The 27,119-nt window shown below is 34.5% G+C and overlaps 1 pseudogene; it reads right to left on the bottom strand.

The window, feature by feature from the left end:
- Nucleotides 1-2,228: 2,228 nt before the first annotated feature.
- LOC141561871 (dynein light chain 1, cytoplasmic-like) overlaps nucleotides 2,229-27,119 on the bottom strand; it is a 37,779-nt pseudogene continuing 12,888 nt past the window's right edge.

Raw genomic sequence — 27,119 nt, 5'->3', positions numbered from 1 at the left:
GAGAGTAGCCCATCAATTAGGGAATGACCAAACAAGTAGATAGTTATGGAATACTGTCATGCTATAAGAAATGTTGATGGGAATGGCTTCAGAAAAAAAAAATTAGGAAGATTTATATGAATTGATGCAAAGTGAAATGAGTAGAATCAGAAGAATATCATACATAATAACAGCAATACTGCACAATTATAAACTGTGAATGACTTAGCTATTCTTATCAACACAGTGATCCAAAACAGTTCTGGAGAACTTGTGAGGAAAGATGCTATATACCTATAGAAAAAGAACTAGTGGCATATGAATACAGATTGAAAAATACTTTTAAAAAACTGTCTACATCACTCTTTGTTTCTTTGTGGGGGTTAGATTACATTCTCTTTTGTAACATGGCTAATATGGAACTAATTTTCATGACTGCACATGTGTAATCTGTATCAAACTGTCTTCTCAAGGAGGGACAAGGGGAAAGAGGGAAAGAATTTACTATACAAAATTTTAAAATACAAATGTTAGAAATTTTTGTTTCCTTGTAATTGAGGAAAAATGAAATTTAATGTAAAAAGATAATGAATCAATAAATAAACATTTATTAAGCACCTACTATGTACTAGGTCCTGTGATTCAGAAACAAAAATGAAGTAGCTTTTGCCCTCAAGGAACTTACATGTTAATCAGAGATAAAACTTGGAAACATATATGTACATAAATATATACATATACATCACATAAATATGTACACATTTATATATACATTCATAAACATATACAGAGAGAAAGAGAAGGAGGGAGGAAGCACTTTGGAGATACAGCAAAAGCACTAATTCCTGTGGTACTGAAGAAAGACATCATGTTGGCCATGAAGCCAACTAATGGTTAAGCATTTGATTACAATATTGTTTAGTGACTTTCTCTAGTTCACAGAGGACCTTCCACTTAGCTCCTGCTCTTAACATTAATATGTTTCAATTACTTCTCCAAGCTGAATACATCCCTGTCTTCAGTTCCTTCAGTCATTATCTTCCATTTTGAGATAGTTTTGAAACAAAAGTGATTTGGATCCTACTTCCAAATAGATTTCATTAATATATTTCTGGGAAACTTTTTAAAGGAACTTTTAAAGTGTCAGAAACAAATCATGAGGCTAACATGCCTGAGGGAAGGAAAAAGTTTGCCCTTTGAAAATGGAAACTCTGGAGCAAGAGATTTTTCTTGAAGCCTGGACTTCATTCTGCTTATGGCTGAAGATGTACTATGTCCATGTGAAGGAAGAAATGGAGCAATTATATTAAGGCATTTATATAGGTCAATGTAGATTCCTCCCTTTTAAAAAGGGTGTATCATATTTTAATTCATTTATGATTTTAATAATTTTTGAATCTTGGGGGGATTCTAAAGTAACTTTAAAAGAAGCATTTTCATGATTTTAAATATTACATATAGTTTTAAAAGGGGGGAGTTATTTCTTTCCTTATCTATGTTTATCATCCTTCACAGACAAAAAAGAAAAAAGAAAGGAAAAAAGTATAAAGAGGATTAATAATGAATTCAGTTCTCTACTGAAAATAATTTTTATTCTAAAGTGAGGAAAGAATTTCTATTCTAAAGCAGAAGAATATGATATAATAATTCAACAAACATTGAGTAGATATATCCTCTACAAAATTCTGTACTGAGAGTATAAAAACACAAAATACTTTTGTCCTCAAGAACTTACATTCTATTTGGAAGGTCAATATGATCACAGACAATGATAATTCAATGTAATTCTGCTTAGAGCATGTAAATTTCCAAAATCCAAACTGAGATATCATGAAGAAACATGAAAAATAAGCAAAGGGCTGGATCTATAGATGAAATAAGGAAGGGAGATTGGACCCTTGGTTTCATTTGTACAGGGAATTCCCTCTCTCAATTCAGGTTAGGACTTTTCTCTGCAACAGAGTCATTAAGTTTTACCCGCAATAGATATGTAGAACATAGGCCTATTAGCACTCCTATACCAGATTAAGATGAAATTGGGAAATATTTTTTGTTTTGTTTTGCTAAATGTTTTATAACCACAACAAACTGGTACATGGGACGCCCTGTATAGCAACAACACAATAAAGGCTTAAAGCTCCAGGTGTTCCCATGGCAATGCTGAAGAGAGTTCAGTCTCTGGTATTTGAATTTAGGCTACAATCCTTGTGATGTAGCTGGCTGTCGGGGCAGGAGGCAGAGACCATGCTCTAAACAGACTTGAACAGGAGACTGGCCACCTGGCCCAGGTAGAAGTGGATGGAGTGCTTTATCACGTGTCTCACTTAGCTACTGAAGTTTCTCCCTATTATGCAATACTTCTGGTCAAACTCCTCCTTGCTATGGGCTGCTAAATCCTTCTCTATGTTATACTTCTCCAGGCCTGAGTGGACACACTCCACCGAGTCCTGCTGCATCTCCTCCGATATGTCCATATTTCTGATTATGACCTTTCAGTCACACGTGGTTACTGGGGGGCGAGGGCACTGTCTGCTGCCCCAGTCCTGGTGGGAGGGGACAGCAGCAGCTTTTAAATAAATAAAATACAATAAGATAAAGATGATAATATGTGGTATCTAGATCAATATGCACCATTAGTGATCCTTACATATGGTTTAGAGATAGCTTCCTATTTACATGTTTTGCCAGAACATATCAGAGATGAGACTTGAACCCTATCGATTTTGGCATTGAGTATAGCTCTCCATTTACTATGTACAATGTCTCATTAAGAGATGAAATAATGATGATAATAATCATAAGCATAACAGTATCTTCCTGTGGTAGCTTCTGCTTGTACAGATGGTATTTTCCCTTGTGTTATCTGTATCTTGAAGTTGCCAGAGATCAGGACCATAGGGATACTTAGAATCAATACATTAAATGAAAGGACAGAGGGTGCACAAATCTTCCACGATCCACTGAGATTTTTAAAAATAACAAACTCTCTTGCATCTTTCTAATTATGGGAATTTTTTAAACAAAATTAACTCTCTTTTGTTCTAAACCTAACAAATGCCAAATAAAATGGAAATTTTCATAGATATAAAAGGACAGGGGAAAGAGAATTGTATGTGAAATTACCAACTTATATTTTGTATGTTTTGCTTTTCTTTTAAAATATATAATAGATTATATAATAAATTAGAAAAATAAATATAGAAAATACATAATAAATTCAATATGTTACTTTAAATATTATCTTGTTTATCTATTTCCCTTTAAATTTCCCTTTCTTCTTTTCTGTGAATGTAAAAAATGCTTGCGTTTATGACCAAACAAGAGATAGAGATGATCACAGGAAGTAAAAAGAACTATTTAAATTTCCTGAAAATAAAAAAAAAAGCAATACAGACAAAATTGGAAGAAAAGCATGAACTTTTTACAGCAAGTTTCTCTAATAAAGTTCTCATTTCTTAAATATACAAGAAACTGAGTCAAATTCATAAAAATAAGAGCTATTCTCTAATTCATTAATAATTAAATAATATGAAATGCAATTTTCAGAAGAAAGCAAAGTTATATAAAAAATTCTCAAAATCACAAATTAAAACAGTTCTAAAGTATCAATTAACTCATACCTATCAATTTGGTTAATATGACAGAAAAGGTAAATGATAAATGCTGGAGAGGATATGGAAAAGCAAAGACACAGGATGCATTGTGTGGATGCAGTTGTGAATTGTTCCAACTATTTTGTGGAGCAATTTGGAACCATGTTGAAAAAGCTATAAACTGTTCATAACCTTTGATGTAATAAAATCACTACTACATCTGTATCCCAAAAAGATCAAAGAAAAAAAGGAAAAGAACTCATATGTACAAAAATATTTATGGCAGCTCTTTTTGTGGTGGCAAAAATTGGACATTGAGCAGAGATGGAAAATAGCTGAACAAGTTATGGTATAGAATTCTGATGAATACTATTGTGTTATAAGAAATGTTGAGGCAGATGGTTTAAGAAAAAATGGGAAGATTTACATAAACTGATTCAAAGTGGAATGAGCAGAATCAGGAGAACATTATACATTTAACAGAAATATTGTACAATGATCAACTGTGAATGACAACCATTTTCAGTAATACAGTGATTCAAAACAATTCCAAAGGACCTAATTAATTGAATTTTATTTTAAAATTAATTAAAATTATTTTAAATTATGTTAAAATGCTATCCACTTCCAGAGAAAAAACTAATGAACTATAAATACAAATTGAAATATACTTTTTTAAACTTTCTTTACTTTTCTTATTTGTTTTTTATTAATATGGAAATAACATGATTTTCCATGTACAAGTGATATATGCTTGCTTTCTCTATAGGAATAGGGACTCTAAAGATTGAATAAATTTGAAATAAACTTTTAAATTTTAAATATAGAAATAATAAATTTTAAAATTTGTTCAAAATGTTTTTAAAATAATTAATCAATGACCTTTTCATTCTTTTAAAAAATTATTTTACTTTCATTCTCCCTTCTACCACCTCCACTGAGAAAGAAAATACTTGTAACAAATTTTTGTACTCAAATAAAATATATTTCTACATTGATCATGTTCAGAAAAGCATGTCTTACTCTGCAGATTGAGTCCATATCACCTCTCTGTCAGGATGTTTCATCATTGCTCCTCTGTGGTTAATCATTATGTTTATCAGAATTTTTAAGTCTTTAAAAATTGTTTTTCTTTACATTATTGTTATTGTATATTTGTTCTCCTGATCTGCTCACTTCACTCTGCATTAGTTGACATAAGATTTCCTAAGGAATTTCTTTAAAGCTATATCCTTTGTCATTTGCTGTGACAAAATACTGCTCTATTAAACAAATACATCATAATTTGTTCAGTCATTCCCTAACTGAAGGATAACCCCTTAATTTCTATTATTCACAGCAAAAAACAAAAACAAACAAAAAAAACCCAGAACTATCAAAATATATTTATACAAATCTCACCCCTAGGATCTACTTTTGCTTTCTTTGATCTATTTCAAGTATAGGCCCAGTAGTGATATCACTGAATCAAGGAGGACATACGATTTAGTGGTATCAAATTACCTTCCAGAATGCCTGGATTAATTCATAGATCCACTATCAATGTACATGTGTCTATTATTCCCATCACCTTTTGAATAATACATTTTTCTCCTTTTTTTGTCATATTTGCATGGATGCAAATTTGCATGGATATGCATGCATATTTGATGGATGTGAAGAATAAGTTTCAAATTGCTTTAATTAGCAATTCTCTTATTGATGATTTAAATGATCTCTGTAACTTATTCAAGTTACATGAAGTTTTAACATTCTAATTTCATTTTCTATTTCAATGAATAAATCATTAGACCTAGAATAAAGAAGACCAGTTCAAATCTGTTCTCAAACAATTAGTGGCTATCTGATCCTGGTTAGGTCACTTAATTTCTGTCCGCCTCAGTTTTGTCATCTGTAAAATACCCACAATAATAGCTATTACCTCCCTCTAGGGTTGTTATGAGGTTAAAACAATATAATATTTATAAAGCACTTTCAAAACTTTATATGCTTAAAATTAAAAGTGCTTTTAAAGGCTAAAGTTATTAATTATGTTATTATTATGTATTAATTATTAATTAACAATACATTATGTATATAATCGTTATATATAACTATAAATGCTAGTGATTGAAATGTAGAGGCTACTATTATTATTATGATTTCCTACATAGAGGTGAGTTATCTTTTTGGGTCACATGAAATTGGAAAACAGATTAGGAAGTGTTGGTAAATGAGCTAAGTGAAGTATGAATTTTGATGGAAGTTTTTATATCCCTTAGATAACATGGATATTAGGGGTGAGATAACTGTAGGTAGAGGCAAAGAGATGCTGTAGTTTGAATATGTTCAGTTGTAGGTAATTAAATTTCTCTAGTCTGAAACCTAGGAACTACACAGGCATGCACCGTGGGAATAAACTGGAATAGCTCAAACTTGAGTTACTAGCTGGTGGTTTGTGTAGATATTGCAGACTGAGTCACTCATCTACCTTTAGTGCATAAGTTAAAAATAAATTCTCCTGTGAAAGAATCATATACCATAACACCAACAACAATAAACTCATTAATATAGGACTTCAAGGGAAAAGTGATAAGTATAATTCTCTAACAGCAGACTCTGGACAGAAGTTAAAGAAGATTAGGTTTTGGGGTGCTCTCCTCCAGCCTATGTACCCCTTTTCTAAAATAACTTATTTTTATCATTCATATTTGGCAAATATTTATTGTATGCTCCTTATGATTACAGCACTGTGGATACAACTAACTGTATGATAAATTTTTTTGAGATGCTTGCAGTGACAATAGAGAGCCAGGATTTTGGAGTCAGGACTAAAGACACTATTTAAAACTCAATGATTTTCTAATAAAAATGAAAAATTAAAATAGGTTCTTTACTGCTCTAAAGATGCACTATAGGAAATGGCATAGAACTGAAAAGAAAAACTGTGGGAGTCAGGTGGGGGTAACAATATAAGGAGAGATTTCTTGATACTACTTTTAGTAAATGTAAACATATGCATATTAGAAAATTCCACTTCCCTATTTCACAAGTATTTATTTTGAATAGTCAAGTATTGGATATGATCTTGTTAACTCTGTTTCTCCAAAGAGAGCATAAAAAGTCTCAATTTCAGCCCTGAAGATGCAAGATTTCTGCATTATGGGATAATTAATAATATCACTTTCTTGCTTTTTAAAGTGCTGTATTAATGCAACTATTATTTTTTATCAGTAGAAGTAGCCTGCAATGAGAGGTAAAGTAAGTGTCTCTGAAAGGTACTATGGATTATAAAATTATTTTTCACCCTGACTCTCGAGTATCTAAAAACTACAAATCAGAAGAAGGGGAACAAGATGAATTTGGGCAGGCTATTGATTGCCTTCATTGAGAAAGTCAAATGAATATACTCCTAAATGTCCATTCTCTGGGCAGATGACTAGAGAGCATCTTGCACTCCCACGGCAGCTACATACAATTATTTTTCAGTCCTGAAGAGGCAAATGAGGTGGAAGATGATGCCTTGGCTCTCTGAAAATAAAAACTCAGTGTTCAGCAGTTGTAAGGAAGCACATTATTGCATAATCCTATGAGAAAATATTGTTCTTCCTTTTTGTCTGAGTGAGCTAGGGTTGTTGACGTATACAAAAACCATTGATGGTTCTCATTCATCACCACCACCATCATCACCCTCTAGTATTTCCACAGATCCTTCCTTAAGAGGAGCTCCAAGCAATTTAAAAACATTACCTCATTTATTTTTACAATTTTCCTGCAAGGCAAATAGAAGAGAGAAAAAACAGTTATGATCTAGTGATTTGCCTAAGATCACAAAACATGACTGAAAGACAATGGCTTTTTTCTCTTTTCTCTTCTTAGCTGTAGCCATTATTCTGTTCCCTAGCATAGTATAGTATCATAATAATATGATAATAATTACAATAATTAAATTATTGACTTTAAGTCACAAAAGTACAAGAAATGGGCAGTTAAGTAGCACAATGGATAGATTGCCAGGTCTAGAGTCAGGAAGATTTGTTTTCCTGAGTTCAAATCTGGCCTCAGACACTTACTAGTTGAGTGGTCAAGTCATTCAATCTCATTTGCCTCAGTTTCCTCATCTATAAAATGTGATGAAGAAGAAAATGGCAAATCTTTCCAGGATCTTTGCCTCCCCCCCCAAAAAAAAATAGGGTTAAACTGAAAAGAACTAAATGGAAAGAAATGGAAAATAAGAAGCAATGGACATTTTGCTGCAATAAAACCCCTATGTTATCCTATTTTAAGATTTAAAGCTTGAAGGACTAAGACCATGTAATGTATATAGTTTATTCTGCCCCTAATACCCAATAAAGGCAAAACTTACTGATTCTGTATATCCAGTGCTTCAGACAAACTCATGCCAGATGAATGACAAGAAGACTATAGTTAGCCATATCTTTTTGCCACTCTCCACTAAAGTCCTAGCCTTTATGCTCAGTGGTATAGAAGTGACCCTGCTATCTGGAAGACTATGTCAGTGAGACACAAACTAACAGATCTTCTAAATGAAAAAGGCTATGTGGTGCTATCATGACTGTGTGGCTGTTGTCCATAGATCAGCTTAACTAAATCCAGAGACTCATCACTAGAACTTTGGCCCACCAAGAAATGAATGCATTTGGCTATGGAATGATGTCCATCCCACCAGATACTGATCTAGATCATTGTGGCATTGGTTCTGCTTCATCTCACCTAAATCATTATCCTCTGTACCAGTTCTCCAAAATCCAAGCCCATAGACCCAGGATACATTAAGGCATTTGGCTTTGGAACTCCTGCCCTGGAGCTGTGCCTTCTTGATGAGTATCCAAGACAAGCTTACCCATTCAGACTAGAACAGACCATCTTTCATATCCTCTCCAGCCTACTACCCAGATCATCTTTCCATCTGCTTGCTTATCATATGTGTCCAGGAAGAGGCAATGAACAATGAAAAATGGAGCAGTTTTGTGGTCAGAAGACTTGTGTCTTCTCACATCAGCCACTTATTAGTTATATAACGTTGGGGGGGAAAATCACATAATCATATAACTTCAGTTTCTCCATTGAAAATGAGGGGATTAGACTTTATTGTTTCTTCTATTTTTGTATATATGATGCTCCACCAATTACTAGATGTGGAAAATCAATCAATAAGCATTTTTTTCTCTTTTAAAAATTTTATTGTACTTGAGGATTTTTATTTTCATTAGGGTAGGAGATTCATGTTTTCTTTCACTACATGACTTTTATGGAAATGTTTTGCATAACTTCACATATATTGTCCTTTTTATTATAGCTTTTTATTTACTAGATATATGCATGGGTAATTTTCAATAAGCATTTTAAAAGTACATACTATATGCCAGCCTTGTGCTGAGAGTTGAAGATAGGAAACAAAAAGATAAAAAAACAATCCCTGCTCTTTAGAAGCTCACATTCTCAAGTCACTATTATTTTTGCTTCTGGAATCAGTCCGTTATCTCTATTATTCACAAGACCAAAACTCCCTTTCCTAACTACCACTTTATAAAATGTTTTGTTCCTATTAGAATCTAAAATTCTTGAGGGCCAAAATTATCTCACCTTTCGTTTGTATCCAGTATGCTTATACAGTGATTGGTGAATGGTAAATGCTTAATAAATGCTTTTTAAATTGTATTCATTCATTTATAAAGAACATCTCCTATGACATGCATAAAATACAACCTACATACAGTGAGGCAGTATTCACTGAGGTAATCTTGAATACTAAAGCATAGAAGGAATATTTAGCCCCACTTTTTTATTTTATAATTATAAAATTTTGACAGTATATATTCATGAGAAATTTGTATAGCATTATCCCTTGTATTCATTTTTCCAAATTATCCCCTTCCTCCCTCCACTCCCTCCCCCCGATGGCAGGTAATCCCATACATTTTACATGTGTTACAGTATAACCTAGATACAATATATGTGTGTAAATCCAATTTTCTTGTTGCACGTTAAGTATTGGATTCCGAAGGTATAAGTAACCTGGGTAGATAGACAGTAGTGCTAACAGTTTACATTCAATTCCCAGTGTTCCTTCTCTGGGAGTAGTTGTTTCTGTCCATCATTGATCAGCTGGAAGTGAGTTGGATCTTCTTTATGTTGAAGATATCCACTTCCATCAGAATACATCTTCATACAACATTGAAGTGCACAGCGATCTTCTGGTTCTGCTCGTTTCACTCAGCATCAGTTGATGTAAGTCTCTCCAAGCCTCTCTATATTCCTCCTGTTGGTCATTTCTTACAGAGCAATAATATTCCATAACCTTCATATACCATAATTTACCCAACCAGTCTCCAATTGATGGACATCCATTAATCTCCCAGTTTCTAGCCACTACGAAAAGAGCTGCCACAAATATTTTTAGCCCCGCTTTTTAAGAGAGTAAGTACTATGAAAGCAAGAAAGTTTTGGAAGAGTTGATCAATGATGGACAGAAAACAGCTACATCCAGAGAAGGAACACTGGGAAATGAGTGTAAACTGTTTGCACTACTGTCTTTCTACCCAGGTTACTTATACCTTCGGAATCCAATTTTTATCATGCAACAAGAAATTTGGTTTTACACACATATATTGTATCTAGGATATTCTATAATACATTTAACATGTATTGGATTGCCTGTCATCTAGGGGAGGGAGTAGAGGGAGGGAGGGGAAAATTTGGAAAAGTGAATACAAGGGATAATGTTATAAAAAATTTACCCATGCATATGTATTGTCAAAAAATATAATTAAAATATTAATTTTAAAAAAGACAGTTTTGGAAGCATTTGCCTTGAGACCCAGGCTTCAGATCTTAGCCAAGATTTACAAACAAAGCCAAAGATGAATTTGTAGAAAGGGCAACATAAATGAACATGGACAAGACTAATAATACTAAAATCATGACTGAAGAATGATTCAATTAATCAATATTCATTAAATTTCTATTATATAATACAGCTCCAGGAACTGTGTAAAGTGCCCAAGACACCAAAAGACAGTGCCCACTCTCAAGGAGCTTATAATGCACAGGGAGACAATATGAAATCAAATATATACAAGGCAAGTTATATACAGGAAATAATTTAAAGATGGAAAATACTGGCATTGAAGGTTTGGGGAAGATTTCTTGTGGAAGATGGGATTTTAATTGAGATTTAAAGAAAACCAGAGAGCTAAATCATCAGAGTGGAGGAGGAAAAGAATTCCAGGCATAAAAGAAAGCCACAGAAAATGTCTAGAACCAAGAAATGTTCATGGAACAGCCAGAAGATCAATATACTGGATGAAAGATTACATGGTAAGGGAGTAAGATGTAAAAAGACTGGAAAGATAGGAAGAAGGAAATTGTGATGGGTGTTTTATGCCAAACAGAGCATTTTATATTTGCTCTTGGAGTCAAAAGTATGCCATTCATATACTGAGTAGGAGGGTAACATGATTAGATATGCTTTTTAAGAAAATCATTTTAGTGACTGAATGGAGGATGATTTTGAGCAGGAAGAGACTATGGGCAAGCACACCCAGAAACAGACTATTTCACTAATACCAGCATGAGGTGATGAGGGTCTACATTAGAATGGCAGTGGTGCTAGATGAGAGAAATTAGTATATTTGAGAAATCAGCAGACCTTGGCAACTTAGTAATTGGGGTAGGAGAAGGGAGTAGAGATAATTAGTCCAGAATAACTCCTAGAGTGTATGCCTGAGGAACTGGGAGTATGGTGTTGCCCTCAAGAGTAATAAGGAAGGTAGGAAGAGGGAAGGATTTAGGGAGAAATATTCTCACTAAATAGAGTTTTGGATAGAGTTTGTTTTAGATAAAATTTAAGATGTCTACTGCAAATCCAGTTTGATATTTCTGAAAGGCATTTGAAGATATGAGATTAAAAATATATACATTATCTCTTTGATAGAATATAAACTCCTTAAGGGCAAGACTTTTATTTTTATTAGTGTGTTCTCAGGGTCTACTATTTTGCCTACACATTCATATTAAATTGAAGCCTTCTGTGTCTCAGTTTCTCTATCAGTCAAATGTGAACAAAAATACCTGCTCTCATAACTTCACAGGTCTATTGTGAGCACAAAATGAAAATGAAAATGTTCTGAAAACATAAGCACTTCACAAATGCATGGTATTTCTTATAATCTTCAGAATGCTTTCAGCCATCCCTGGATAATGGTTCTATCTATACTCTAAAGAATTTTTCTTTCTTTATAGGAACATTTTGATGGTATCTACATTCGTTCCTCTGGCTTGTGATCATAGATTTGGAATGAAAAAGCAATTTGTCTCTCTGACTTCAATAATGCTTATACAAAAGTCACAGCCAAAGCCCAAAGGATCTGGACCACAACACCCACCCATGTCTCTCTAATGAGAGAATGTCAGTAGATGTGCTACACAAGGCCCCTAGATAATATCTCTCAAAATTAAAGAAATTCAGCCTCTCCTAATGAAACTCTGGAAAATCCATGCTGGGCCAAGTGAGAGTTTGCAGAAGTCTGGGTATAATCCATCACCACTCAGGAAGTCACAACTCTCAGCTCACATCCTGCTGATGGCAGCATCATCACTAGATATAGAAGATGCTAGGAGAGAATTATTTTGGAAGCTTAGCAGGAAAGGGGAGATAGCATGGCTTACTAAATAGGGAGCTGATTATGGAGCCAGGAAGACCCAAATTCAAGTCCCAACTTCAAATGTGAGTCTAAGCAAGTCACTAAACCTCTCAGTGGAAATTCTTTGTTTATTAACAAAGAATAATGCCCCATGCCATCCCCCACTGTATAGTCCTTCCTCAGTACCTCCTTGAGATCTGAGGAAAGCTGTGGCAATATTGTAGAGGCTATGGCAAACCCTACCCAGCAAGAGAGGATTTAAGAATTACTCTAGCATGCAACAATGTTAGATTTCACACTAACCTAACGAAGTGTGGGAAAACTCAGCACCTATAGGCTAACTGATCATCAAAGAACTCTTTGGTCATGATCATCCTAAGAAAACAAAGCAGGTAAAGATGGGTTTAAGCTTTACCTTTGGAAAAAGTAGCCACATCCATAGGATTATTGGTTCACTGATGTATTAAACATGATTTCCTAATGTTTTTCCACATAAAGTATATAATTATAAGATAAAAAATCACTTTTCTTTGGGAAGTCTAAAGACATTTTGGCAGTAAATATCTTAATAATCATAAATGATGACAATAATAATAATTTGCATTTCATACTACTTCAAAAGTTTGCAAAGTACTCTACATGCATTATTAGTCAGGAAAAGGGGAACAGGATGAACCTTCATTGGAAGAGTTCAAATAGCTACTTTCAATATGTCCATCCTCTGAGCAGATGAATTACTCACAAAAATCTTTTAAAACAAGCTATTATTATCCCCATTTGCTATGAAGAAACAAAGACTGAGAAGTGTGGTTAAAAATGATAATTCTTATTAACAATTAGCATTTATACAGTACCTACTGTAGGCCAGGCACTATGCTAAGTGCTTTGTAAATATTACCTCATTTGATCCTCACAACAATCCTAAAAGGTAGGTACTATTATTATCATCCCTAATTTATCATTGATAAAACTGAGGCACACACTAAGTGATATTTGAACTCAGATCTTACTGAGTCCAGGCTCAAGGCCTCTTACACAGCACTGTCTTGTAAGGGTAATAGAGCAAAAATATTACTTAAGAAAAAGGCAGGGAATAGAGCATTTGAAGAAATTCAGATTACAGAGAAACCAAGCTAGAGGCAAAAAGGCAAGGATTCAACTGAGCTCTCTCAAATTCTCCTCCAAAGCATTTTAAATGACTCCTCAAAATAAATTCTGGAATGAAAGAATCCACAAAAGGATGCCCAAGACAATTTATAAGGTTAGCAGTGAACATCTGTCACACCAGGGTAAGAGTGGAGTGCAATCCATCACAGGCGATACCCCCACAGGCTGTTACCATAGCAAAGCAGCAGCAGGTGTTGGGATGACTGAATCAGCAGTGACAGTAGCAGCTTATGATCTCTTCATGTGAGAGGAGAATGATGATACAAAGAGACTCAGAGGCAGTTGCGTTGTCTGACTTCCCTCCTCTTCCCTCTTCCCTCCAATTTATTTTATTTAATTCCCAATTCTCAAGGAACATCTGTGAAGGCTGCTTTGTAACTCCTACAGATGTTATGATTCACAGCTGTGCAGGCTCTCAGAGAATTGACTTGCCCCTTCACTTAGGCATGGTCCTTAACATCAGCCCACAGATAGTAAAAGAGTTAGACAACTATTCAGGAGGAGAATACAGCAGTCACTTTTCTGGCTCTGAGTACGGGACTGTGATTTTGATCCTACATAGCTCTAGGATGAAGTCCTGAATCATAGTCCCAGGAGGAAGAGGATCACTAGCAAACCAGAACTTGCAGTCTCGGAGAAGCAGAGACGCTGGTCCGAGTTCCAGGGTGGAATAGAGTGTTTTTGGTCACTTACAGACCAAAGCACAGGCCAGGAGAGTAGTAAACATGGCTCTCCCTGGATTGTAACACTTGAAAACTTATAGGACACACTTCCTCCCACACCTAGTTCTGAAAAAACACACACACACAGACACACAGACACACACACACACACAAACTTAAGCAAGGGACAGTGTCCCTACCATCCCTGAAGCAGAGCTCAACTTTAACATAAAATTAAAAGTCACTAAATAGGCTGGTAAAATGAACAGCAACACAACAACAACAACAAAAGGATATCAATACACAATTCAGGAGAAAACAAAATCAAAACTGTTACACTCCAAAGCCTTAAAGAAAAATGTGAATTGATTTCAGGCTAAAAAAAGAATTCTTGGAAGAGCTTCAGAAGGATTTTAAAAGTCAAATAACTGAGGTGGGAGTGGGGGGATTGTAAAAAAGAAATGACAATGATTCAAGAATATAATGAAACAGACACTAATGCACTGTTGGTGGAGTTTTGAACTGATTCAAGCAGTCATTCTTGCAGAGCAATTTGGCACTATCTTTAATGGGCTATGAAACTGCATATCCTCTTATTTGACAATACTATTATTAGATCTGTATCTCAAAGTTTGTTTTTTTTAAAGAGGGAATGTATAGATAGATATTGTACATGTATATTTAGATACATATGTATTTAATAGGACTCCTTTTGTAGTCACAAGAAATTGGAAATTGAGGGGATGTCCATCCACTAGGGATTGTGATGAAATACTACTATTTTGTATTAAAAAATGATGAGGAGTATGCTCACAGAAAACTCCAAAAAGACTTATATGAATTGTTGTGAAGTGAAATGAGCAGAAAGAAGAAAACGTTGTACACAGTAAGAGCAATATTGTATAATGATCAACTGTGAATGACTTCACTCTTCTCAAAAATACAGTTCCAAGATATTAGGAGAGACCCTATTTCTAGAGCTAAAACCCAGAAAGCAAGCTGTGCCCTGAGGCTGATGTAACAATCCTTTGAACTCACCATCTAGAACTGATGGTCCCTAAGCTCAGACAAGCACCAATAAGCCCAGACAGGAAGCCCTGCTATGAGAAGACTTTTGTCACAAGACAATCTTGTCTCACTATTGCTGTTGTACCGACTTATACTTGCTATTCTACACTGTTTGACTTCTTGTGTAGCCACAAGTATATAATTAAAGGCTTATTCACACTAAAGTTAGTTTCCCCACACACACCTCAGCCAGGGACAGGGTCCCTAGACATAGGACTAATCTGTCTCCTTGTTGCAAGTTGTCTCCCTCACTTTGAAGTTAAACTTATGTTTTATTCCCCTCTCTCTGGCCTGCTCTGCTTAGCTCCAGCCACCCAAAGGTTAGAGGTTGGTTCCCGTCTAGTTGATAATTCTGAAGGACTTATGATGAAAAATTCTAACCAACCCCAGAGAAAGAACTGATGGAATCTGAATGCAGATCAAAGTGTGCTTGTTTTTACTTTATTTTTCTTTGACTTTTTTGGTCTGTTTTCTTTTACAATATGACTAATATGAAAAGATGTTTTGCATGACTGCACATGTATAGCCTATATCAAGTTGCTTGCCTTTTCATTGAGATGGTAGGAAAGAGAGCCAGAGAAAGAATTTAAAAGTTAAAAAAAGGAATGTTAAAAATTGTTTTTACATGTTATTGGGGAAATTGTTTGATTAAAAATCTGCTGCCTTATTGTCCATTAAGAACAAATGTTTCCTGGGCATCCTTTCCATAATCATATAACCAGCTCTTTTCTGTGGCTCCACAAGGTTCAGTATTCTGGCAAAAAGTGTCTCCTTTGGTTCTGGGGGCAGAGGCAGATAAACACTTAGTTCTGAGGAAGAATAAATCTTTGTTTATTGCTGATTGTATATATCCAACGATTTTATTAGATATCTAACCTAATGGAAATTTATTTCTTGAAAAAGAACTGCTCATATTATGTTGTCTGAAAAACATATTTTCTGAATAATAATAATCACCATTCAGGAAAAATGAGCTTGAAGAATGGGGAGGGGCAAGTATGCTATAGTAGAAAGCTGCATTTGGAGTCAGAGGATCTGAGTGTGAATCTCAGTTCTGTCCCATATAATCTGTGTGACCCTAGGCAAGGTATTTCCATTTATGGGTCTCAATTTCCTCATCTATAAAATAGTTGCGTTGACGTAGATGATTTCTAATATTTCAGGTAGCTCTAAACTCTTATATACTTTGACCTTACAAAGTCACCATTTTCTGTTCTGTAAAATGAGGAGATTGAATTAATTAACCTCAGTTTCTTCATCAGCAAAATCGTAATAATAGCATTTACCTGATTATAAAGATCCAGTGAGATAATATATTCAAAGTGATTTACAAACCTTAAAGTGCAGGGCAGCTAGGTGGTGCAGTGGATAGAGCACCAGGACTGAATTCAGGAGTTCAAATCTGGTCTCAGACACTTCCTAGCTGTGTGACCCTGAGCAAGTCACTTAACCCCAGCCTCAAAAAAAAAAAAAAAATCTTAAAGTGCCATGTAAATGTTAGCCATTATTATAATCATTGTGTCTATGGTTCCTTCTGACTAGAATTGTGTTATTGTCATCATTTAATGTGATATGTGGACTGCAATTCCAAGGAAAATGCCTATCATCATTCATCAATCAACAAGCATTAAATGCCTACTGTGTGAAAGATTTAAATTACCTTAAAATGTCAATTGTTGCAGGTATGGAGACCCCCTTCCCCTTTCAACCTGCCTCAGTTATTTATCAGTAATAGATCCTATATATTAAGTACAAAAAAATTCATGCTAATTATTTTTAAATTGTAGAAAAAGCTTGTCACTTTTTTTCCCAAGCCAAATTTAAGTAGATATTTACTACAATAATATGTTCTTTCCTGTTGATTATTTCTTATCTAGTCTCTCATCAATCCTTTCCTGTTACACAGGTCTATAAAGGTATACAAGATGGTGGGGAAAGAAACCCCTAGTCCCTCTTTTTAGGAACAGAACAGAATTAAAAAGAATCAGAGACCCTCATGTCACTCAATCGATAGTACTTGAATTGAGTGGAATTTGGCAAGAAAAACTAAGTCTGTCATGTGGATTGGGATGATGATCCTACAGACACTGGAAAAGATCACAAAGATGTTTAACTATAATTACTAGGGTGAGGACTAGGATGGCAGAGTTCAACATTCCCCATCATAATACCATGCCTGTAGAGTTGTGTTACAGCTGAGAGAAATATACTTTATTGTTAATAAATCACTGAATCTTTGAATATATGAAGGGCCAGAGGTAAAAGAATAAACTAGTTGCTTCTTAGGAGTTATCTCTTTCTTTATTTAGCAGTTCCTGTTGGATGAAAAAGCCCAGTAAATGCTATTTAAAACATTAACTTCATGCTGGCTCATCTCTTTAAACAAGAACCATTCACTTGATTGATTTTTAAAATTAATATCTTTTAGAGTATTTCTGCATTAAAATGAAGTGTGCCCATCCTTGATAAGCAAGAAATTGAAGGTTGCTTTTAACAGAGCTCTTACATTTGGCATACCAAATGGAATTATTATAGTTCTTTTCCTTTTTAAAAAAATATATTATTGGGGCATCTAGGTAGTACAGTGGATGGAGCACCAGCCCTGAAGTCAGGATGACCTGAATTTAGATCTGGCCTCAGACACTTAACACTTCCTAGCTGTGTGACCCTGGGCAAGTCACTTAACCCTAATTGCCTCAGAAGAAAAAGATTTTAAAAATAATATATATATATATATATATATATATATATATATTTTCATCATGAGTCCTTTGAAATTTTCTTAGATCACTTTACAGTTGAGAATAACTGAGCCATTCATAATAATCATTGTACAGCATAGCTGCTATTGTGTCTAACAATCTGCTATTTCTAATCATTTTACTTTGCATCAGTTCACATAAGTCTTCTCAAGTTTTTTCCAAAGGAGATCTGCTTGTCATTTCTTATACATAATAGTATTACATCACAATCATATAACATCATTTGTTCAGCTATTCTCTAATTAATTGGCATCCCCCTCAATTTCTAATTTTTAAGACCACAAAAAGAACTGCTATAAATGTTTTTTAATATAAAAAGGGGTCCTTATCTTTTATCTTTTTTTCTCTTTGGGATACAGATCAAAATGTATGCCTGGTTATAAAACCAGGCCTTTGAGCATAGTTTCAAATTGTTCTTCATAATAGTTGGACTACTTCACAACTCTACCAGCAATGCATTAGTGTCCCTACTTTTTCACACTTCCTCCAGCATTTGTTGTTTTTCTTTTCTGTATTGTCATCCACAGGACATCAGTGACTATGGAAGAAAGAGTGAGCTGGAAAATAAGAGTGAGACTGACAACTTTATGCAACTCTTGCTCACTTAATTACAATTCTTGCTCAAGTTAAAAGTCAAGATATCAACCATAAGATCATTAGTCTTTGAAAATGAAGGATGAGCAACAATAACAGTCAGTCTGATAGGTGTAAAGCAGTACCTCAAAAATTATTTTAATTTGTATTTCTCTAATCAATAATTTAGGGGGAAATTTGAGATCTATTGAAAATTGGTAATTCATTCATATTCTTTGATCATTTTTCAATTAGAAATGGCTCTTACTTTTATGAATTTGACTCAGTTGCCCATATATTTGAGAAATGAGGCATTTATCATAGAAATTTCCTGGAAAATTCTTTCCCAGCTTTCTACCTTCCTCTAATTTTGACTTTTGATCTAATTGATTCTTTTTTTTCCATTTTTAAGTATTGTAGAAGCTACTCTGCCTTATCAAGCTACCAAGTACCTGTTGATTGAAACATAAAAACAAAACCAAAAAGAATTTAATTTGGCTTTTTTGAGCAATTTAAATTTTAAGCACATTTAGCAAGTCCTATTTAACATCTATGATGTATTAGGGGATATGCTAGACTAGGTGCTAGAGTTACAAATACTAAAAGAAAATATTGAATGCCCTCTAGAAGTTTACATTTTAATATGGAGAGGAATGTTATTTTACAAAAAAAAAAAAGAAGGAAGAAAGAAAAAGGAAGGGAGGGAGAAAGGGAGGGAGGAAAGGAGGAAGGGAAGAAGGAAGGGAGGAAGGGAGGGAGGGAGGGAAGGGAAGGAAGAGAGAGGAGAAAGGAAAGGAAAAAGGAAGGAAGAAAAAAAGAATACTACATTCAACCCAGTTGTCCCCACTGCCTATATGTGTATATGTATACATATTCACACCTACACACACACATACACACACATATATATGTATATATATAATACATCTAAATATATACACACATGTGTGTATATATGTAGGTGTTGTGTGTGTTTGTGTATATATATATATAGTATGTATGTATGTAAGGTTCAATCACTATACAATTTGAATTTGTCAGATTTTATGGGTATTATCCTGTTTATTTGTTCCATCTGATCCATTACGTTGCAAATTTCTCAAAAGCAAGTATTTTTCTAAATATAGGGGCTGTTTCAGTAATGTGATATTTATTTTGTATTTATGAATCCATGAAGAACCCATGGCTAAAGGAAAAAACAACAACAATAAAATAAGTTTACTGCCATTGCTAAAAAATTTGTTCTCTCTTTTGCTAAAAAATTTGTTCTCTCTTCAACTCAGTTTCTTAACAGCAAAAGTTCTTGCCTGGATATCTAATGTGGCTAATCCAAATATTGTGAGTCTTCATGAAATAATCTGACTTCATTTGGGCCTTGAATAGTTCTAGAAATCATTCTGGCTTTAGTGACCACATTTTAGCGGCTGCATAGAGCATATTTATTTTTCTTTCAACCCCTGAAGCCAGCATGAGACATGGAAGAAGATGATATAGAGAAATAAAAATGAGTTTCAGTGAAAAATCCACAACAGAATTACCTATATAATCCCCAAAACATTGTAATGACTGCCATGGGCAACCTCTGACCTTGGAATGACTTTGTGATGAAACCATTTTACATAACCGACTGACTTAAGGCAGCAATTTAAAGATTCAAATATCTTTGAATTTGTTATTTGTGGAAATTCACCCTAGGTCATTCCCCAATCTGAAGCATCTCCAATCCTGGAATTGTATGCACATACATTTCTCAAAATGAATCAAAAAAAATTAGAATTAGTTATACCACATACCATATGTAATATATACCTCTTAAAAGACAGCAGCTGTAGCCCTGATTCCTTAAATGTGAAGGGAAAGCACTCTTTACATATAAACAAAACCTTCATAGACCACAAAGAATAGCCAAATTATTTTTTTTTTCTAAAATTGAACACAGTGTAGGCATGAAGTTATGCTTCTACATTGCTATATGTCACTGTATATCATGGAATTTCTCAATGAAAGATAATTTTACACTGATCAATTCATCCAAGATAGAATCAGTCCTCGAATCCATGTGTGAAAAGCCATATGTGCAATTCCTATAAGTATAAATAATGAATCAATATTAAGAGATTATGAGTCTTAGATATAATAAGCACAGAATAACATCTTATTGAACTTGGCATTTTGAACCACTAGCTATTAAGGATTATCCTAATGGTACTTGATGCTGGAAACATTCAGAATATAACTACCAACTTATTCCAAAAGTCTGAATGGGGAATAGCTGGATCACAGAGTAAGAGCTAAGGAGAACTTCAAATGGAATCTCCTTTATAGATGGGAAACTGTGGCCCAAATTGGGAGGATAATTAATTTGCCTCAAGTCACACAGGTAGCTGACAGAAGAATCAGGATCTAGATGTCCACTGTTAAGTTCAGCCCTCTTCCCAGTGCACCATATTATCTCTGTTTTCTTTTTACTTTATTCATCCTGATATATCCTCTAAATCAATATACTATACTAACTGGATATGAGATCTAATGTATTCACTATTGAACCGGGTTAATCTTAAAGTGAATTTCTATCATTTCTTTCTATGCAGATGAGATGTCATTGCACCATTTCTATAGTATTTTGTTGATACCTTTGATATAGTCCATATTCATGCATTATATTATTTGTTTTGCCCAAGGCTGGTCTCTCCTCAATGTCAATATGAAATCAGGAATATGTATATATATACACACACACACATATACATATATACATATGTATATATGTATATATATATATATATATGAATACGTATATGAGTGTGTGAGTGTGTGTTTGTGTCAATATTTAAAACTTTACAACTTCTCTAGCCTATAATTACTGGCACTCTTGACTACCAAATTGGGATATATTTCCATTGTATGGAATAGGAAGAAATAGGTTAAGGCCTATTGAATATTTTCCAGGAACAAGATCTCCAGACTTCTATTTGCTAGTACAGCTGTCAGTCCGCATTCAGAATCTGTGTTGGTGGAAAAGGCCATAGCAGTAGTTATTTAAATAGAAATTATGATTTCATCTAGAATTCACTGAAATTCTAGAGCCAACTTATATACTACCTTATAGCTCTTCCTGATGTCTCTGTCCAGTCACTGGACTATGGGTAGATCTAATTAATACTGTAGGAATAAATGGATAGGTAGCTGGGTGGATGAATGAATGGATCTTTGGTGATGCAAAGGAATATTTCTTTAACTTTTTTTTTTAGCTTCAACCAGTTTTCCCATGCCAGAGTGGGCTTAAATTGCAGCATTACATATATATGTAATACTATTAAAGGGAGGTTCTCTCTTTATTAGGAATTTATCTACTCTAAGTAGGCTCCATTTTATTTAAACAATTCATCAAAATGTACCAAACTACTGGATTTAAGTCAGATTTACAATATACACTTACAGGAACTAAATAACTTACTCTCTTCTTCCAGTTAAAGGCACCGGCTTAAAAATTATGAACTGTAGCGAATTTCCCAGTAAATTGGAGATAATAGTCGAGGCATTAATCTTTGGGTCACATATCCAGAGAGGTCAAGGAAAATGAGGGCTTTTTTCCTCTTTCTCTTAAAATGCATCCTCCACAAATATCTTCTAGAACTTTGTATGACAAAAATCTATTCCAGGGCTTCCTAGTTTTAGGCATCAACAGATTTTTTTAAGCAAGGCTGTAACTTATGTTTGCTTAGAAAAATAAAGCACATCCTTGGTAACTCTCTTTATTAGAGCTTTTGGAAGAATTATTCCAAACACTCTGGCTTCAGGGAAACTGTTCTCATCATCTTTCTTCCCACGTGGAACTAGCTGAAAGATATTCATGAAAGATTCACTAGCGCCAATTTTCTATGAGTAAAAACAACAGCAACATCAATATTTCAGTGTCTGGAAAACACGGCCATTCTCTTGCCTTGAAAAGATTGTTAGAAATCATTGCATTTTAATGAATTCAAAATAACACAAGAGATTCTGGAGGCTATTCAGCTTATGAAAATGCATGGATAAATCAGATTTTTCATAACTTATATTTGAGGCAAATAGATCTGATACCATTCCTCCACAGACCAGAAGTAGTGTGGGGTAGAAATGTGGCTGGTGATCTTTTCATCATGGTCCTTGTAGACTGCTCGTTTCCCAGGCAGTTTCAGCTGTCACAGTTGCTTAGAGTTTACTGAGCTGTTTTTAGTTACTCATTCAAATATTCATAAGAACCGAGAACTGCAGTTTGCTGTCTGGTAACAACTTCATTTTCTGCTCCCTCTAAGCTTGTCCTTGTGGGCTACTTCTTTTAGACCCGATTGGGTTTTTTCCCTGTCACATGACCTTTCAAGGATAATGGAGTTTCCTTGGGAGTAGGCGAAAGAAACATGTTCCACCTTTTATCTTTGCTTGGCTGGACAATGAAAATAATTGCAAGGGACAGTTATGGATTATCAAAGAGACAAGTGAAATAATCAAACCTATATCAAGCACTGGTTTGTGCTACCCAAGAAAGCATATCCTTTAATTATTTACCTTTGGGGACTGCTTACACCTCAGGAAATGTGAAAATGGCTGCATATTGATACAAATATTTACTTAACAATATTGCACATGAACACAGTAATCATAATACTTGTAACTTCATGTAATGTTCTTAGAAGAGACCAACGGTTAGGAGCATTTCACATCTCAGAGGGAAAGAATCACATAGGTAATATGCCATTGTTATTGTATTAAATCTCTGATTAACAGCTCTACATAGAATAATTATTTCAGAGTCAGAACTATCTGCAATCATTTATGTTAGTTCCCATTATGTCTTAAGCTTAATAAATAGGGACTACCACCCAATAAGTACAAATATAACATGAAGAGTACAGTTCTTTAATTAAACCATGACATCAACTGAGCACTGTAATTTTATCCTCAGTTAGTGCAGAACAGATGTCAATCAATGTACATTTCTAAAATAACTTAATCCTTAACCATGAAAAAGAATCTGGAACTATTTTCTTCCTAAAGTATATTAGTATTAACAACCATCCTTCAGCAAAAGAGTCCATAACCAACAAACCATGCTTTCCATGAAATAATGCTTTTTAAAAAATGCATGTTCTTTTTTATTGAATTTGTAGGTCTTTTCCATTAAAGGTTGCTTTATATAACTTCCACCTCCATGTCTTTTGTGCAGATGATAGTGCTCGTGCCTGGAATGCACTCTCTCCAGCCAACTACCTAGCTCACATTCATGCGGAATATTGCCTCCCACATGATACCTTTCCTGATTTGTCTCATCACTACCTTACAAATACTTTCTCCCTTTTGAAAGCCCTTTGTATGAATTTATTTATAAAAGGAGCAAACAGGGGAGACTCCCTCTTGGGCTGGATACTTTCCGGGTGCTTTAAGGTGAAGTCCCTGCCCCGGCTATTTGGATGGAAAAGTTTCCCTGATAATTTTAATTACCTACATTTTATACTTGAAGACAAATTATAAAAATGCTTTGCATTTACTTCTTTGTGTATAGGCAATATCCTTTCCTCCTGGTATAGAATTTCAGCACTTTGTAAACAGGGACTTGGTTTTGTCTTAATATCCCTAGAATTTAATATAAAGATTGCAAACAATACTAGCTTAATTTTTTTGTTGAGTTGACTTGAGCAGACATGCCTACCGATCTTCAATGTCTCAAGTGCTTTGTTATCAAAAGACAGCTGACCAGGCAAACTCTTCACTGCTTTATTCAGACAGGGAGAAGAGACCCAATTGAGGTAAAGCAAAAAGAATGTGAGATAAAACCCCAGGAAAAAATCTCTTAATCTTATTTGTTTGTATTATAGCTACAGTCACTATCGCAACTTCAGTTAAGAGACTGTCAGCGTTTATAGCAACAGCTATATTTCAGCAAAGTGATTTTGAAAAATGGAATCCTTCGTACAGTAAACTCCACATGTTGTGGAGTTTTTTATTGTCGAGAAGAGAGGGGCAGATGTTGTGAATGCACAATGAAATAAACAATTGTTTAAATAATTCTTGGCAGACAGAGAAACATGATATCAATCCCAAATGAGGTGCAGACATTTTCCTGTATCTAATGCAATGTCTTATACTTTCTACACAGACTTTTTTCCTTTTTCACATTTCTTTCAGCCTCATAAAAAAGATAGTAAATAGAAATGTAAATAGTCATCCTTTTCTGTTAATCTTTCTAAAGACCCATTGGGTGGAGGATTCCTCTAGAGTAGACATTTAAATCCCAAATAGATTTATAAAGGAGTCATATATTAGTAATACTCTGTACCTTAACAGAAGCATGGAGAATTAAGATTCAATGCACATGCAAGTTTCCTGACAGAATGCAATTTCTCAAGCATTTATTAAGTGCCTTCTATATACTACATGTTTTTTTTTTTAAGACATATGTTTAAGCCCAGAGAGACAAAGATAAAATAATCCAATGAAGAAATGAATCTGGATGCCCAAATAACAGTATATAATAATCAATTATGGAAAAGGGGTGGTTGGGAGAACCTTACATGTAGCAATTATGAGTGTCAAGTTAAAAGGAAAGATTTTAGGGGGAAAATGTTTAGAAAAAGCTTTAAGATTTAAAAAGACCTGTTTCATTGTGGATAGGATATTTGTCCCTATCAATATCATTAAAGGAAACACTTGGTTCCACTGAAGAATTATCCAGTCAAGTCAAGAAGCATTTATTAAACACCAACTATGTATTAGATACTGTGTTCCTCACCACTGAAATTATTTGAAAAAAAAAAAAACTATAGTTAAATGTAAGGAAAGGAAGGAGTGAATTTGGGGGTAACTCATGTGTTAGATGGGCTTTTTCTGATTTTTATTTGAGATGATATCCTTTTTATAAAAAAAATTATCAACTATTTATTTACTCATCTGTATTTCCAGGCTTGTGCCCTGGTGCTTGACGTAGGATATTTAGTAAGCAGTAGGTAGACGGTACATGGGGCAGCTAAGTAGTACAGTGTTTAGAGTGCAGGGCTCATTTTCCTGAGTTCAAATCTAGCCTCACACACTTACTAGCTGTGTCAGCCCAGATAATATGTAAAATGGGCTAAAGAAAGAAATGGCAAATTAATCCAGTATCTTTGCCAAGCAGATCCTAAATAAGATCATGGAGAGTTGAAAATGAACAACAATAATCTTAAGTAATTTGCTTAGGAATATGAGTGAAACAGCTAAAAACTTTTCCTTCTATCAAAAGTCTTTCTGATTGGCAGTCAGTGATGACTATATGGGGCTGGGGCTGGGGCGGGGGTGGGATGGAGAATGAGCTAGTTCCATTATATCCAGATAGGAAAAACCACCACATAGTCATGGGAGTGTTCTGGAATTAGAAATGCTACTCTTCTTTCAGGGTTTTAAAAAAACTGGACATGGATAAACAAAGATCAACCTGGAGGATTGAAGTTACATAAATAATACTCAGATTCTCCTATGGGGACTCCAGACTCCAGGCAATTAGGGTCAACACCAACTCAGAACTCTAGCTCATGAAACTCTACTGATGAGTGTACTTTGACCATCCAAAATAAGAATTCATTCATTTATAGAACCAGAAGATCGCTGTACACTTCAACAACAATGCTGTATGAAGACGTATTCTGATGGAAGTGGAAATCTTCAACATAAATAAGATCCAACTCACTTCCAGCTGATCAATGATGGACAGAAATAACTACACCCAGAGAAGGAACACTGGGAAGTGAATGTAAATTGTTAGCCCTACTGTCTATCTACCCAGGTTACTTATACCTTCGGAATCTAATACTTAATGTACAACAAGAAAATTGTATTTACACACATATATTGTATCTAGGTTATATTGTAACACATGTAAAATGTATGGGATTGCCTGTCATCAGGGGAAGGGAGTAGAGGGAGGGAGGGGATAATTTAGAAAAATGAATACAAGGGATAATGTTATAAAAAATTACTCATGCATATGTACTGTCAAAAAAATTTATAAATAAAAAAAATTTTTAAAATTAAAAAAGAATTTGTTCATTTAATGGAAAACATTTAACTAAATTTTAATTTTAAATACAATCAATGACAAAAAAATATTTCTACCATGCACACAGGGATTATTTTCCACGGAAAAATATAAATAGAAGAAACAATTGAGATCCTGTGATCAAAGACCATGGCTTGCACAAATCTCTGCCACTATAAAAGAGCGTCCTCTGGTAATGTCATCACATTGCTCTCTTCTAGGAGTTCCATTATCTTTGCTCTCCATCGCATCTTCTCTTAAGGTACCTATACTGCCTTGGCAGTTCCTAACTTAGTCTCTGCTGCCATATGCTGGACTTTAGCCTTTTTAGGCTGTTCTTGGCTACTATCTCCTGGGATGTTGGCAGCTAGTCAGCCTCCTAGCAGAGGAAAACTAAAGCTTTTTTAGCCAAGGGCTATAAAACATTGCACTCCACCAGACAGCAAAAACCAGCAGAATGTCACAGGCTAAAATTGCCCATCTATTCTTTTAGTCACATGTCTATTCTTGACCACTTGAAATCCCTAGCCCAAGCTAATTATCTGAGTAGCAGATAGAAAATTCCCTTTAATTCCTGTTAAATTTTTAATGATTATGAATGACAATAGCTAGCATTTATATAA

Source organism: Sminthopsis crassicaudata, chromosome 3 (assembly GCF_048593235.1).
Source record: "Sminthopsis crassicaudata isolate SCR6 chromosome 3, ASM4859323v1, whole genome shotgun sequence".
Classification (NCBI taxonomy): Eukaryota; Metazoa; Chordata; class Mammalia; order Dasyuromorphia; family Dasyuridae; genus Sminthopsis; species Sminthopsis crassicaudata.
The sequence above is the reverse complement of the archived record's forward strand: the minus strand, read 5'-3'. Positions and strand labels throughout refer to the sequence as shown.